The following is a 17,622-nucleotide window of genomic DNA, read 5'->3' as shown; positions in this document are numbered from 1 at the left end:
TGCTCACCACCCTTTCCCCTCTTCCCTGTTGGGGATTGGCCCAGCAGACTTCCGTACCCGTGCACAGCTCATGCTGCCCGCTTAGAGTGGCGCGTGACACCTGTCCGCTTAAAGGTCACTCATGATACTGTCCCGGATTGGTTGGGTGACTGAATATAAGGGAGCCCACCGGGAGGGAGACGAGCTTCCCGACAACTGCTGTAACCGCCGTGAGAGATTAGACCATAAAACCTAGAGAAGAATCAAGACCTTGGGCGTGTTGCTTCGGTCCCTGAAGGGTCGTGACAGTAAGTCTTTTGTCATTTATAGTATTATCCCTAAACTGGTAAAGAACTGGATTTCAGCAGAACAGGTATTCGTTACATAAGATTACATAAACTAAAGAAAATGATTTTGTGTCTTTTTGTTTCAAATGTTGCTGATAAAGTGTTTTAACCTTGTTCTCTTAAACTGACAACAGTTTAGTAAATGACTATCTTTATGAGCAGAATTGAAACATCCTTCTCTCTACCTGATCCCTCCAGAGTTTAAAAACTTTCAGTGACTGTTTTTGTATTCCATGGCAGTATGTCTATTTGCATGAGTTCAATAAGAATCTGCTTTCCTTGTGAGAAGACTACTTAAGAACACTGGTTATACTGCCAGGGCTTTGACTGGAATGTCATACCTGAGAGACATGTGCATGGACTCAGATGTGAACAACTTTAAGGAACTAAGATTGACTTTATAAAGCCAACAAAGCCCCTTGGAAGAACTGGCCTGGTACCTTGCTTACAGAGTTCCCAGCAGCCTTACCAGGTGAGTAAAGAAGGTCACTTCCTGGCAGGTGCAGAGACCTCGAGAAGAGAAGAATTCATCCAAATCTACAGGCACTGCAGACAAAGCCTGATGGCAAGTCTAGCTTGGCTGTCTGGCCTCAAGAGGCCTTTAAAGGTTCAATCTGAAATTCCTTACAAAAAGTTCCAGCAAAGCATATTTAAAAGAGCCTGTGTAATCAATTGCTCTTCTTGCTGCACTTGTGCAAATGATCAAGCCAGCTGTTAATTATTTTCTTAACCTGGTTACTTCTAATAAAAATGAGGGTGATTTTAGAGAAAAGTATTGTTTCAATAACAGCAGCCTCCTTCCAGAATAGAAAATCCAACTCCAGATGTTGCTACATAACCTAATAACACAATTTGTTTTATCTTGCCTAGAAGCCACAAAACTGCAAATAGTGATAGAAATGAAACCCAGAGTAGAAGCGCCAGCCTTCTGAGGCCCTCTCAACTGACCAGTGATGGAGACCTAGCTGCACCTTTTACTGCGCCCTCTTCTCAGCACGAAGCAGCCAGAGCGGTCATCGCCCCTTTTCCCTAGCAGCAGCTAGAGTCCCTATCTGTAGAAGAGAGAATGAGACAAAGACCAAGACTCACTTTATCCTCTGTAAGTAGGCAAAGAACCTGCATTGAGAGAGTTCCTAAAACTTACACCTCCCTCTGCAACAGGACAGAAGTAATCAGCACCACCCCAGCTTATTCTAACAAGTAGTAGGCCTGCCAAACCGGAGTCACTCCATGTGTTACCTTTATCAAAGAACGCATTAGCACCATGCAAATCATAGTGTTGAGACAGAACTATCAGAGTGTTAACCAAATAGATGACCCCTAATTTCATGATTGAAATAGATACAAGAAGAAGAGGGGAATGTAAGAATAGAAATAGGTTAGCATAAGCATAGCCATCTTAAAGGCCTAGAAGCCATTTTCTGAGTATGTGACTTAGAAAGAAAAACTGGGCCTGGGTTAGGCCTTGAAAAACAAGTTAATCATGAGCACTGGGTGGTGGGCAGCTGTGACCCTTGGTCAGCTAACCTTGTTCAGTTAATCTTACATACCAAGCTTATCGTGCAGAACCTCCCTAACCATTGAGGAGTAGTCTTATCCTGCCCTTGCTTAACTCCAGGATGTATGTCTTGCAAGAATAATGTATAGCTGTGGAAAATTACTATGAGTTAAGTGCTTTGAAAATGCTATATAAACCCTTGGCTTTGAGTGCTCGGGGTCCTTGTTGAGACCCGCTGCGTCGGGCTGACACTTGGACCCCAGCTAGCTGGCTGAATAAAGACTTTGCTTGAATTTACATCTCTATGCCTGTGTAGTTTGTTCTCTGGAGAAGCTTCGGAAGCCCGGACCCTAACAAAGCCACTGAATTGTTGGTTGCCTTGTTATTATGCAAAGTCTAACTGATACACACCTCTTAGGCAAGAAACAAGACAAGCTCACACTGTCTTTCACCTGACATGGCTCAGAGAGGCATGGGAGAAAATGTCACTTTGCATTGTTGAACTTCAGAGTGTAGGATGATTCTGAAGCAGCAGCAAGCTCCTTCCCATCATCACCAGAAAGCCAGCCCAGGACTTGCCATTTGAGTTTCTTAGGCATGAGTCAGACATTGTGACCATGAAAGAAATATATTAAGCTATCCTAATTATTTCCTTTCCTTGCCTAAAAGAAAGGGAAAGCACCTTGTCTTCTGTGATTAAGAAGAATCACAGAGCACCAAAGTCTATCCAAAAATTCTCTTTGAATTTCCAAACCATCTTTTTTCTTAGTTTATCCAAGATCTGTTAGAGGTAAGTGGCCATGAACTTTCTGCTACTACCTTTTTAGCCCACGGAGTCAAAAGTAATTCCATTATATTGTCCTCTCTCATGAATTTATGGAACCTTTGCATAGGGAAGCCCTTTTGAAGTCTGATTTGAAATGCTGATGCTTTAAAGAGAATGTGTTATTTCTTCTTCCCATTGTAATCTGGCTACTATCCCTAATGCATCTCTTTTCAAGGCCCTGTAACCTTCATATTGCTAAATCCACTGTTCCATTTTCAATCCCATATTATGCAAACCTGCAGGGACATTATACACAGTAGAAATATTTTCCATATTTGGTTTCCAGGACAAAATATGATCCCAGTTTTCTTCCTACTTTGTAAGTTGATTTTGCTCATCTTTCATTGCCAAATTTCCCTCCTCTTCCTGATTTTTAAATGTTGGAATTCCCTACATTGTTATCTCCTCACCATCATTTACCCCTCAATCATCTCATCCAGTAACATGACTTTAAATACTATCCATGTACTAGTAATTCTAACATTTATATGCCTTGCCCTGCCCACTTTCCCTGACTTTCATATTCGGCTGCCTACTTGACATCTCTGTATCATTTCAGATATAATCTCAAAGTCAACTTGATCCCCTTTCATAAAACTATTCTTCACTTTTCTTCTCTATCTTTGTAAATAATACTGCCATTCACCAATTACTCGTCAAAACTTTTAACATCATCTGTGAGTCTTCCTTTTCTCTCTACTCCATCATTTTCTTAATAAATTTCTAATTTCAAACTAACCAAATATAACTCTTTTACCAATTTTCTACATATTACCTTAGTCCAGGTCACTATATCTCACGTCCAGATGATTACAATAACCTCCTATCTGGTTGGCCTACTACTACTCTTGAAGTCAGACATGTCACTTCCTTGCTAAAAATTTTCTGATAACTTCCTTTAATCCACTGAGAAAAACACAAATCTATCTGCAGCCTTTAAGACTGTACATGATCTGATTCAATTTCATTTGCTTCTTCTTCCCCTTTGGTTATTCTGTGCAGGCCACACTGGCCTTTTCTAATTTCAGAACTTACCAAACCTGTGTCTGACTCAGGACATTTGCATTTGCTGCTCCTGCTGTCTAGCACTCTGTGAACACTGGCATTTCCTTATTTCTATGGCGCATTCTTTCACTTGGTTATGATCTTGATTCGAATATCACCATTTTAGGAAGCTTCCACTTCTCTTCTCCTCCCTATATCTTTGCTCTGCATGTCCTTAATGTACTTGGCATTTCCCAGACACTTAACGACATGAAATTATATGTCTATTTCTAAAATTTCCATCTCTTGAATGTAAGCTTTATGAGAACAATAATATTTATATTAATATGCTACACCTACACATCTTAGATGAAAGAATACATTTTGCCCATAGTCAAAAATCCATATGCTGTAAACAAAGTCAAAAGAAAATATGCAAGATGTGAAAAAAAAGTGTTTGCATACATGTGATCACATAAGACTAATTAATCAATGACAGAGAGAAAATGTGTAAGTCAATAAGAAAAATGTATAGGTCAATAAGAAAAATAATCAAGTAGAAGGATCAAATCAGGACACGAATAGGCACTTTATAGTTAGAGAAATACACATAAGCATTTGAAGGGGTGGAAGTGTTACTTGCATTTCATAAGCATTACCTCATGCAATGCTCACAATATTTCAATGGGGGGAGGTCTTATTACTATTGCCATTATATAGATTTTAAAAAAAGCTAAGGTAAAAAAAGTTAAGCAAATTAACCAAAGTCAGAATAATAGATAGGATCTATCTGTTATGATATTTACAAAATTCAAATTTTCTCTCTACATGGGAAAAGCAGACAGAACATTTTGTGGAGTATGACTCCATTCATGAAAATTAGCACCTATATTCAGGCAAAAACAAAGCTATTATGTCTATAGATGCATAAATGTACATAAGTATACTGGAAAAATGTGTGAAAGAGTAAAGGTGAAACTGCATGCAGGGGCTTCCTTTAGGGATGGAGTCTGTAGGGGCTGAAAAGTCACCAAGTTGTAACTTAGCTTTTTATGTATCATTGATTTTTCTAACAATGAGGATGTACTAATGCATTACTTTTTATACCTTCAATTATAATTAAAATTCCTAGTTAAAAAATAAAAATTATTTTGGAGAGAGATTATAAAGAATATTTCTCTTTCTTAAAAATTAATGTTTGCTTCTCCATTCTCTGTAGGTTTCAAAGACAAAGCCTATGGGACTGTGCATGCAAGACTTTCTGTTTCCCTATCATAGGCATTTGCCTGTCTCACTTTTGCTTAGAGAAAATAGTTTATCTAATATACTGAGTACACTCAAGGTCTTAATAATTGATACCGCAAAATACACAGTGAAAACTGACATGTGGAATTGAACAGGTCAGTGTTAGATGTCAGAAAGTGAAAACTTTACATGCTCATTCATAGAATCCATCTTAATTTATTACCATCAAAGTAAAATGGAAAGCTAATATTCAATATGTGTCCCTGAGAAAATTTAAAAGATCCCCATACACCTGTGTTGATACTATTACAAGAGGAATTTGACCGGGAAGACGAAGCTGAGGTCCAAAGAATTCTCAGTATCCTACTTGCACTCATGGAAGAGCCATCTCTATACTCCATAGCGGCAACTATTCACAGGTTGCCTCCCAGCTGAACTGTTCTAGACCTGGGCATCAGCACGCTGGAAGGGATACCAATCAGGCCTATATCTGCTTATATTTACACAAAGAAACTCTAGAAGAATACATAAAATACTAATAATAGTGGTCTTCTGTGAGGGTGGGAACCTAGCCAACTGTAACAGAAATGTGAGACCTTTTATGGCCCATGTAAATAAATCTGTACAAAAGTATTTTAATAAACAATGTGCTAGAGAAAACTAAATGGGATATAATGAAGTTTGATGACAGTTTCTGAGGTCAATAAAAAGCAGATCTGGAAATATTTTTGCCTCTGGCAATGTTTTGGTAAGAGAAACCACAAGCAAACTGGGTCAGTTCAGAAGAGTTCACATCTTTATGATGATATAATTGTTTTCCTAGGTGGAACCTAGGATCAGCATCTACTTTAAAACATTCCATTACTTATCTGAAAGGTCTAATGTTCTAAGAAAAAGTCTCTTGCACTGCGTCATTATCAATATCATATCCATTTCTCCCAATCAGCTTTTAGCTCCTTGGTCATGTTTCTAGTGGGATGAATTTAAAAAGGAAACTATGCCACCTTCAGGATTTTCAAAAAACAAATCACAAATGAGTTTGCTACCTTCCTTAAAATTCTTTAAAATTTCTAAACGTGCTTTCTTTTTAACAGTGGAGGATGGGGTTCCTCAACCCAAAGTGCAGGTAGAATTGAGGTATAACTGAGTGTTCTTTTCCTCTTTCAGCCTCAAGAAGGAGGCTTAAGTCTTGTTAGAGTTCATCAATTACTGTACTAGTACGCAAGTAAGTGGGAGCCATATGAGAGAGGAAGGTGTGGTCTCTGGCAGAAGTCTCACTGAGTGTAGCTCCAACTTGATCCTGCAGCGGAACTCTGGAACATGAAGTACACCTTAGTTGTCCCCACCAGAGATGAGGAAACTGAAATTTAATATTCCCACATGAGATTGGTGGAGCACATAAGGCAGGCATAGGGCAGCTGGCTGTGGAAGAGCCCCAGATCTGGCCACTGAAAACACACTGAACGTCAAGGAGTAGGAGTTTGGGGGAGGGGACAGGGAAGGAGGGCACAGAAATGTGCGAAGGGATTAGGGGATGTAGCACCAATGTGACCTGACGCAGTTGTTCATCAGATCCTAGGTATAAAACCTAAAAACATAAACCTGTAGAGGGAAATATTGCAGAATACAGTCATGAATCATGTGTAAGCAAATATTTCTTAGGTCACAAAAAGCAAAAACAATAAAAGTCAATATATTACGTTTTACAAAATGATAAATTACTCATATTAACAAAAACGCTTAAGAAGATGAAAAAGCAAGTGACAGAGTAGAATATTTTCAAAACAAATATTTGACAATAAATTGGTGTCCAGCATATATGAACTCCTGCAATTCAATAACAAGAACAACAAAAGAACTCAGTGAACAATGGGGGGGAAATGTGAACATACACTTAACAAAAAGAAATATACAAATGGCAAATATGCATATGGAAATGTGTTCAACATCATTACTCATCTGGGAAATGCAAAGTAAAAACCCCATGACATAATACTTCACACTCATCTTAATGGGTAAATTTTAAAAGACTGACAACACCACTGTTAGAGAGTATGAGAAGTATTTGAAACACTCATCCATTATTGGAAGGAGTGAAAAATTGTGCAGCTTTTTGGGGAAAATCTGGCAATTTCTTACATAGACAATTCACTTGAACAAATACAGTTAATATCACTTAACGTCTGAACCAGCAATTACAGTTCTCGATCATGACACAATGGAGATGAAGATGTGTTTACAAGATTTTTAAATGAATGTTCATGAAGGCTTTATTCATAATGACCCAAAACTGGAAATAACTCAGGTATCATTAGAAGAATAAACTGTAAAAAATTCATATAATGGAATATGACTCATGAATAGATAGAAATAGGCGACTGATTCATAGAAAGATATGGATTGATCCAAAATCATTACAAAACAATATAAATTGCGTATGGTACTTATAGGGTGCTTTAGCATAGGCATAATTAATTTATTGTTGGAAAACAGACCATCAGTTGCCTCTGCAGAGAATATAGGAGGGTTTTGACCATCCCAGATGAAGAAACTTTCTGGGGTGTTGAAAGTATTCTCCAACTCACAGATTTTGGTTACACAGAAGAATGTTTTTAATAAATATCAGAAAATGTTGATTTAAGATTTTTGTTCCTAATTATGCATAAGTAATCAAAAGAAGAAGGACTAAATCTAAGTTGAAATACACATCTGCATCATCTGAATTGGGGGGAGATTGAAATTTAGTACTTAACAGTGCATAAATCCTTTCCTAAAATAATTCCCATGCATTCAATATTAAATGATATTTTAATAGTTCGATTATTGGCTTAATTTGATTCATGACTACTCCATAAATGTACACATTTTAAAAGCCTTTTAAAGTAATTCATCATTCTACACTTAGGATAATAACTTCTTTCCAAACAGAGAATTTTATACACAGACACTTCACTTGAACAAATACAACTAATATCACACAGCTTTCAACTTCATGTTCAAAGGTATGTACAAAAATTATTAAAGCTTTTGAAATAATGAAAGAACTGAGTGGAAATTACTTCTTGTTAAGGGGAAGAAAAGGAGGTCAAAATATTTCGGTTACGTCTTTGAGAAAAATGAAGGAACTGGAGAGAAGGGGAAAGAGAAGTATAAAAGAGATGAAGAAAGAAAAAAATGCAGTCTGTTTGGGCGTCCTCTGCTCCAGGTAATAAGCAGAGGCCTCCCCAGTGTGGAGCTCCCCCAGGAGGTCAGTTCCCTGCTGTGAATGAATGCCCTAACTCTGCTCTCCCCTGAAAGCATTTTTACTTACTTGACCATTTCTCAGTAGTCAAATAAACATAGTCAATAATTGATTGGTAGTCCTGGTGACAGAATGCAAAGAAAAAGACTATGTGGAACAAACACATAAGGCACTGGACTTTGAAACCAGAAAACATGTAAAGCTGCAATCAAGTTTTTGGAGAAATTAAAACCAAATTTCAGCATTCCAGCTACATGTGGGATAGGATTTAGGTCAAATGTTTTTGAATTACAAAACCAGTTAGCACAATATTTATTAGGTATTCCTGTTTTTTTAGTGATGAAAAGTTGAAAACAAAAAGAAAAACCTCTCATGGAACCACGCTGATTCACCGTAACTCCTTAAAGTATGAAAGTCATACTTTCATTTTGTGTGATTTACATTGAAATCAAGCAATTTCATATTTTTAAATATTTTCTGCTATAGGTTTCAAATTTTTGTCTAATTTTGATTACCCCATTTTTTTCTGTATGATATATTGCTACTAAGAAGACATTCAAACAAAAGATCCCATGTTTTGTAGCCATTTTTCTAAAATGGGCACATTCCTCATATTAGAGTTCCTAAAGTTTAGCCATGGTAAAAACAAGTAAACAACTTTTGGAAAAATGTAAATACTTACTTAATCAATTCAATGGCATAAAAAATGGTGTTTTTTTCTGTTTGTCAGAAAGCTGTATTTTCTTTTGAAAAAAGAATAACATTAAAGTGGAAAGTTTACTTTTGGAGAAAACATAGGCATTCAGAAAAATCAAAAGCATTAGTGCTGTTGCCATGATATTTAAATAGATGCTGATTATGAATAATTACTATTCTGGGGAAAAACTGTCATTTAAAAGCAAATTAAAAATATTGTTCAACTTCTTTTTTTGTTTTAAGAGGAAAAGTAACCAATTTTTAGAAGATTCACTTAGAGATCCAAACACCAAACGATGAGCTGCATATATGTAATTAATATTTACTTTTTCATGCCATAATGTTATAAATAATCAAAAATTTTTTTCTTTTTGGTTTTAGAACTTCTTTATTCTCAAAAATTACTGAGGGCCCCAAGGAATATTAATTAATTAATTAATTGATTGATTGATTGATTGATTTTTATTAAGGTATTATTGATATATGCTCTTATGAAGGTCTCACATGAAAAAACAATGTGGTTACTACATTTACCCATATTATCAAGTCGCCACCCATGCAGTCACTGTCCATCAGTGTAGTAAGATGCCACAGATTCACTGTTTGCCTTCCCTGTGCTACACTGTTTTCCCATGATCCCCAACACCATGTGTACTAAACATAATACCCCTCAATCCCCTTCTCCCTCCCTCCCCACCCACCCTCCCATACTCCTCCCCTTTGGTAACCTCTAGTCCCTTCTTGGAGTCTGTGAGTCGGCTTCTATTTTGTTGCTTCAGTTTGCTTCGTTGTTATACTCCACAAATGAGGGAAATCATTTGGCACTTGTCTTTCTCCACCTGGCTTATTTCACTGAGCATAATATCCTCCAGCTCCATCCATGTTTTTGCAAATGGTAGGATTTGTTTCTTTCTTATGGCTGAATAGTATTCCATCGTGTATATGTATCACCTCTTCTTTATCCATTGATCTGCTGATGGCCACTTAGGTTGCTTTCGTATCTTGGCTATTGTAAATAGTGCTGCAATAAACATAGGGGTGCATATGTCTTTTTGGATCTCAGAAGTTGTATTCTTTGGGAAAATTCCAAGGAGTGGGATTCCCGGGTCAAATGGTATTTCTGTTTTTAGTTTCTTGAGGAACCTCCATGTTGCTTTCCACAATGGTTGAACTAGCTTACATTCCCACCAGCAGTGTAGGAGGGCTCCCCTTTCTCCTCATCCTCACCAGCATTTGTTTTTCTTAGTCTTTTCAATGCTGGCCATCCTTATTGGTGTGAGGTGATATCCATTCTGGTTTTAATTTGCATTTCCCTGATGATTAGTGATGTGGAGCATCTTTTCATGTATCTGTTGGCCATCTGAATTTCTTCTTTGGAGAATTGTCTCTTCATATCCTCTGCCCATTTGTTAATTGGGTTATTTGCTTTTTGGGTGTTGAGGTGTGTAAGTTCTTTATATATTTTGGATGTTTACCCCTTGTCAGATATGTCATTTACAAATACACTCTCCCATACTGTAGGATGCCTTTTTGTTCTGTTGATGGTGTCCTTTGCCATACAGAAACTTTTTTGTTTGATGTAGTCCTATGTGTTCATTTTTGCTTTTGTTTCCCTTGCTCGAGGAGATGCATTCAGGAAGAATTGGTTCATGCTTATATTCAGGAGATGTTTGCCTATGTTGTCTTCTTCTAAGAGTTTTATGGTTTCATGACTTACATTCAGGTTTTTTATCCATTTTGAGTTTACTTTTGTGTACAGGGTTAAACAATAATCCAGTTTCATTCTCTTGCATGTAGCTGTCCAGTTTTGTCAACACCAGCTGTTGAAGAGGCTGTCATTTCCCCATTGTAGGCCCATGGCTCCTTTACCATATATTAATTGACCATATATGGTTGAGTTTATATTAGGGCTCTCTAGTCTGTTCCATTAGTCTATAGGTCTGTTCTTGTGCCAGTACCAAATTGTCCTGATTACTATGGTTTTGTAGTAGAGCTTGAAGTTGGGGAGCATAATCCCCCCATCTTTATTCTTTCTTCTCAGGATTGCTTTGGATATTCGGGGTCTTTTGTGGTTTCAAATGAATTTTAGAACAATTTTCTCTAGTTCATTGAAGAATGCTGTTGGTATTCTGACAGGAATTGCACTGAATCTATAGATTGCTTTAGGCAGGATGTCCATTTTGACAATATTAATTCTCCCTATCCATGAGCATGGGATGTGTTTCCATTTATTGGTATCTTCTATTTCTCTCATGAGTGTCTTGTAGTTTTCAGAGTATAGGACTTTCACTTCCTTGTTAGGCTTCCCCATCTCCCGCAAAAACCACACACTCTTGTGTAAGCATTTGTGAAGTTAGATCTGTATTTGGGAAAAGTGAGGGAGAACTGAATGTTGCCTAAATATTGGAAGAGAATGAAAACCTCGGCTACCGATGGGATGTCTGCAATATGTGAACTGCAATACAGGATGTTTGCAAGCAAGAGTTTGCGAATGACTCATGAGCACAAAATGTAGAATGGAGTCTATGATACGATTTTCTTTTCAGCAGTGGTATACGATATCACAAAAACACAAGCACATTCAGGCTGTCTGGACTCACTGAATTTATCACAGGACCATTTTAAACTCTTTTCATTATCCACTCATCTTTTACCTGCCATCTTTCTCTTTGCCTTCTTGGGCATGATCTGATATTCTAAGAAGAAGTTAAAAGAAAAATTAGTATATCTCAGTATCCTTTTTTTTCTTTCCTTTGTATTAGTTTTCTATAGCTGAATAACAATTTAACACAAATTTAACAGATTAAAGCACTAAAATTTATTATCTCAATTTCTGTGGATCAAGAGTCCATGTAGGACTCAGTCATTTGCCCAGGGTCTCACAAGGCTTCAGTTAAGGTGTCGACTGGGGCTGAATCATCTGAAACTCAAACTCTCTTCCAAACTCATTGGTTGTTTCTTGACAGAATTAAGGTTTCTTTCCCTGTTACAGGACTGAGGTCCCTGCCTGTTTGAATCCATCTACCATTCCTTGCCATATGCCCAATTCCATAACATGGCACGTTTCTTCTTTAAGATCAACAGAAGGGTGTCTCTGTAGCTTCTTTTTGCTTCTAGACCTCCTTTTAAAGGACTCACCTAATTACATCAAACCCACCCAGGAAAATTTCTCTTTGCTTTAATGCAAAATCAACTGATGGGGTACCTTAATTACATCTGTGAAATTCTTTCATCTTTGCCATAATTCAACCCCATCATAAGAGTAATGCCCCTTCCTATTCACAGGTCACACCCACACTCAGGGGGAGGGGATTGTACAAGAGCATGGATCATTGGGACACACCCTTCCATTAAAATTCTTCCTACCACATCCTTCCTCTCTAATGGTCAGAATTTGTCAATCTGTTTCCAGACCTTCTCTGCTGTCTCCAAGGGCCCTTTGCCCCTCCTGCTTATTATGTTCTCCCTTGTGCTTTTCTTCTTGATTACCTTCCCATACTCTTCCACAGTCAGTCTTCATCAGTGAAGGGTCTGGGATTTTACCCTTGTTGTTGCAAATCAACAGCTTAGCCTGATATCCCATACAGAAATGAGATTATCCAAAGAAAAAGGAGCAACTGTCTCTTTCCATATCATTCTAAGCATGAGGGAACATTCCCTGGATTACTCAGACTTTCTTTACACTTCATCCATCATAATTGGGATTTAAGGCCAAAAGGAATGGGATTATGTGACTGCAATGGATATTGGAGAGTGAACAGTCAGGAGCTCATGATATTTCTTTCTAATAAAATTTTAAAAATCATTTTTGATGAAAAGGAATCTAAGAAAGTCACAATAATTTACTAGTTCTGGTTATACAGGGCTATTGCAAGAAACTTACTAAATGTGAAATAAGATTAAAAATGCTAAAATACCAAGGAGCCGTCACAGAGACTTATACAGTTTCTTGCATATATAAATGATATAGTTTCAAATAATAAATATTTAAGTTTCCAGTTATAATAACATAGGAGCCAGAATGCTAATTTAAATTATTCTACATTGTGGCATTAAGAAATGCAGTGTCCACCTTTCTTCTTAGTATATTCTGAGGAATTAGTGCTTTCTCAGAACACCCTATGGGAAACATCTGTCCTACATGAATGGGTCACCTTCAATGTCTTGGGCTTGCCACACAAGTGGTAGAAATGTGTAAAGAGCTTTGAGCCTCTTGAGCTCTCTCAGAAACCTTTACATGAGCAATTCCTCTTTCCAGTCCTCCCATTCAATTCTGGTTCTACATACCTTCCAATTGGTCTATGACTTGAATCTTTCATTCAGATCTTTGGGGGATGGACTGGCTCTGGCATTAGCACGTTCTTGCAGAAAGAATTCTAAAACCAACCCTTTGGCAAAATACTGAAACTGGTCACGGATAAAATCCTAACAGGACTGTCTAACCAATCATTAGCACCTGGAGGAAATGATCTGACCCATTCTTCATTCCAGTTCCCCAGCAGGCAGAGGAGAAAATGAAATATGTATTTACTATCTATAATTCCTTATTTTTTCTTGTTCCTTCTTTTTCTTCATGTCAACTACTTTGCATTAGACTAAAAGATACTTTTTTCCTGAGTACATTGTTTTTTTCAGCACAAAGACATGTTTTCAGCAAATAAGTTGCATTGTGTTTAGATCAAGAATTTTCTGTAAGAATCAGTAATGTTTCAGGAGGGCAAGGCACCTACCAATTAGTAAGAACACATTTATGGAGTAGAAGAAAGATGCGTAGTTTATTTCCTCCTGTTTATTTCTGATAAACATCCAGTATAGTTAGAAAATTATTGATTCAGTTTGAAGCAATCAATTTTTTTTTGAGAGGGCATCTCTCATATTTATTGATCTAATGGTTGTTAACAACAATAAAATTCTGTATAGGGGAGTCAATGCTCAATGCACAATCATTAATCCATCTCAAGCCTAATTCTCGTCAGTCTCCAATCTTCTGAAGCATAACGAACAAGTTCTTATACGGTGAACAAATTCTTACATAGTGAATAAGTTCTTACATGGTGAACAGTACAAGGGCAGTCATCACAGAAACTTTCGGTTTTGATCACGCATTATGAACTATAAACAATCAGGTCAAATATGAATATTCGTTTGAGTTTTATACTTAGTTTATATGTGATCCCACATTTCTCCCTTATTATTATTATTATTATTTTTTTTTAATAAAATGCTGAAGTGGTAGGTAGATGCAAGATAAAGGTAGAAAACAGTTTAGTGCTGTAAGAGGGCAAATATATATGATCAGGTGTGTGCCTATAGACTAAGTATTAATTCAAGCTAGACAAGGGCAACAAAACATCCAAGGATGCAGAAGATTTCTCTCAAAACAGGGGGGGGTGAGGTTCTAAGCCTCACCTCTGTTGATCCCCAATTTGTCACCTGATGGCCCCCCTGCGACTGTGCCTGTCTTAGGTTGTTCCTCCTTTGAGGAATCTTACCCGTCTATGGCTAACCAGTCATCTTCCGGGGCCATACAGGGAAATGTAAAGTTGGTAAGTGAGAGAGAAGCAATATTGTTTGAAAAGGTTAGCTTTTTACTTCTTTGCGGATTTACACCCTGTGGCTTTTATGCCCAGCATTTGTCTTGAGGTATCTTTACCACTTGGAAGAATGATGATACCTGGTAATTTCGATATGAGGTACGAATTCTACTTAAGGGTTGTAATTAGGAAGGAAGAAGAAAGGCTATAGAAGTAGCAGACAGAAGAAAACATGGGAAGATTGATTATTGCATGTACAGGTTTTAAACTGCTAATTAAATTACGCACACACATAACATAATAGGAATACAGCTACATAACCAAAGCAGACATACAATTACCAGCCATCTCCAGTGAAACCAAGAAAACCAGTTAGGCACCCTAAGCATTTGTGAAAACTTATCAATGATATGATGGATATTGTCTAACTGAATTTGAATAGTTTGAGAAAAATCAGACAAATTAAAACAACACATTCCTGGGAACTGTTCACATCCCATATGTTCTTTTAACAGTAGATAGTCTGTAGTCACAAGATTTTGGAGCACCGCAACTTGCACTTCTCCTAATTCTTGGTTGAGTTCCGACAGTATAGATCCAGTCAAATTTGTTGTTTTACTGTATGCACAGGCCAGCTTAGATATCTCCTTCTTCATTCCAATGGCAAGTCCAGGTGGGATGAATGCAGCTACAACTGCAACAGCGCCAGGATCTTTGTTGAAGTTTTTTGATGATCATCTAGAGGAATGACTCTTCCAGAGAATGTTGATGTTGGAAGTTCTTCTTCATATCATATCTTAATTCGTTTTCTGGGTAGCCAAATTAGGCTTTGATCCTCTGTATAAACAAAAACAAACCTGTTGCCCACACTTTGATATGCCCTTTATATTATTGTGAAGAATTTATTGGAGATCACCACACAGGAACTGCTTTTTTTTTTTAAGAGAAAGGAATATTATCAGAAAAATGTACTTCCATAGCTGATCATCTGACACCCTTTAAATGATCAAAATTAAGGATATTTAAAGCATGCATTAATCATTGATTTATAGTTAGTTTTATCCTATCAGGGAGAAATCCCCCTTTTCTTTCTTTTTTTTTGTTATCATTAATCTACAATTACATGAAGAATATTATGTTTACTAGGCTCTCCCCTATACAAGGTACCCCCCACAAACCCCTTTACAGTCACTGCCCATCAGCATAGCAAAATGTTGTAGAATCACAACTTGTCTTCTCTGTGTTGTACAGCCCTCCCCTTTCTCCCCCCCTACCCCCCATTATGGATGCTAATCATACCCCCATTCTTCTTCCCCCACCTAATCCCTCCCTACCCACCCATCCTCCCCACTCCCTTTCCCTTTGGTACCTGTTAGTCCATTCTTGGGTTCTAAACAGCATTTTAGGTGTGCACATTTGCAAATGCGGTCTGTCCTGTTTTCATTAGTGATATTGTGGTAAAGTTCAATGAGCTCATGCTCATAACACAGTAGGTTATTGTTATACTACGCATGATGCATTTAGCAAAGACATATGTTAGCTGATGGTAATAATAACAAAAATAATCTTATAGTATATACTGTATGTTCATGTTACTTAAGGTTAATGAGCATGACAAAATTAGATTCATTTTAACTAATTTTAACTAGATTCATTTTGACTAATATAAATATGATGAAATAGATGGCTTAGTAATTGGCTGTAACACGCAAAGCAATAGACTATCAAGTGAGCTTCTCAGTAACTTACTATTGCTGTTGTAATATAAAAAAAAAGAAGCTCTGTATAATAATCAGCTCAGGGAGAATGATGTTTTAAAATATTAATAAATCTGGAAGACTTTCACAACATCTCAGTGTGGTTTAATAGAGACAAAAGTATATCTTCCAGGTGGCAATTAAGAATTATCTGTGAGACATACTGGAACTTAAATTGACAGGTAATTGAGATAGATTGAACAACAAACCCTAGAAATGAAAGAAAAAATGTCACTGGGACAAATTGGGTAATTATGACTGAAGTAATGGGTTCCTAGTGAATCCACATACCACCGATATTCTACTAACTGGGAATTGAACAGAATTAACTAAATAATATGTGTGACATTTCAAAATTATCTTTTAAAATTGCTTCAGAAATGTGTCTAGAAGAAACATTTATGATCAATACAAAAGATGAAGACAGAGGGCTGGAGTTTTAAGCTGGGGTCTGTAGAGTCCCATATTTGCTTTATTGGGGTTGAACCACCTAAATAATGAACAAATGCCAGTGTGTATACCTCAATGTCTGAGAATTTAAAGAAGAGAAAAATATCCTGAACATTTACAAGATTTTTAAAGTGTCTATACAGCCAATATGCTACAACTTTCTAATTTAGAGTTTACATATTAAATGAATCAGATATTAAGACAAAAGGTAATCTGCAGAAATGCTAAAAACTGAAGAAAATGTTCAAGGAAAATAATTAGATTGATCATGAGAAAAATAAAAGTCACACTTAAAGGGAGACATATGGTAAATACAAAGTAGACTTCATTAAGAATTCTTCTGTCCCACTCTGAAATGGGGCAAAAATCTTCTAAGTGGCATTTTATTACAGTTACAGAAAATTCCACTTGACAGTTTCCAAATCTTGAAGAAAAAGTAGCATTTTAAAAATTACATGTCTTATAATAAGCATGGAAAGAAATTGCTTAGGTTTCTTTTCTTTATGAAAATGTGAAATAAATAGCATATTTTAAAAATAGATGTAAAAATAGTTAATATGAAATTCTGAAAAGGATTTTTGATAACTAAGTATTTTATCATTAAATGATAGACTGGTTCTGAATAAAAGGTGAAAGCAAATATCGAGTAATATTGTGGAGTTAGAGAAGTTTTAAATAACAAATTTCATCATCAATCTTCTAGTGTTTTGAAAACTTACTTTAAAATCAATCACACAAGTACTATTGTCATCCAAAAATAGGTTTACCAATTGTCCTTTAAGAATATTCTCAGACTAGATTCTAAAGACCCCCAGTTTCTCTCTCTCTAGAGAAATAGGAACACTGATGCTATGATGTTTATATTTTGGTAAGTGAGACCACCTTTCACATAACCAGGGCAAATAGTTAAGCTTATATTCATATGTGATTTCTGAAAGCACATATGGATTCATCCACCATATTTCAATTTTCTAGATAAAAGCTTTCTAAGGAATTCCATAATTCACAACAGATCTGATGACACGACTTCTGTTTCCTTTTGCAGCAAAATTTGGTTGTAAGCAA

This window comes from Manis javanica, chromosome 12 (assembly GCF_040802235.1).
Source record: "Manis javanica isolate MJ-LG chromosome 12, MJ_LKY, whole genome shotgun sequence".
Classification (NCBI taxonomy): domain Eukaryota; kingdom Metazoa; phylum Chordata; class Mammalia; order Pholidota; family Manidae; genus Manis; species Manis javanica.
Note: the sequence above shows the minus strand (reverse complement) of the source record.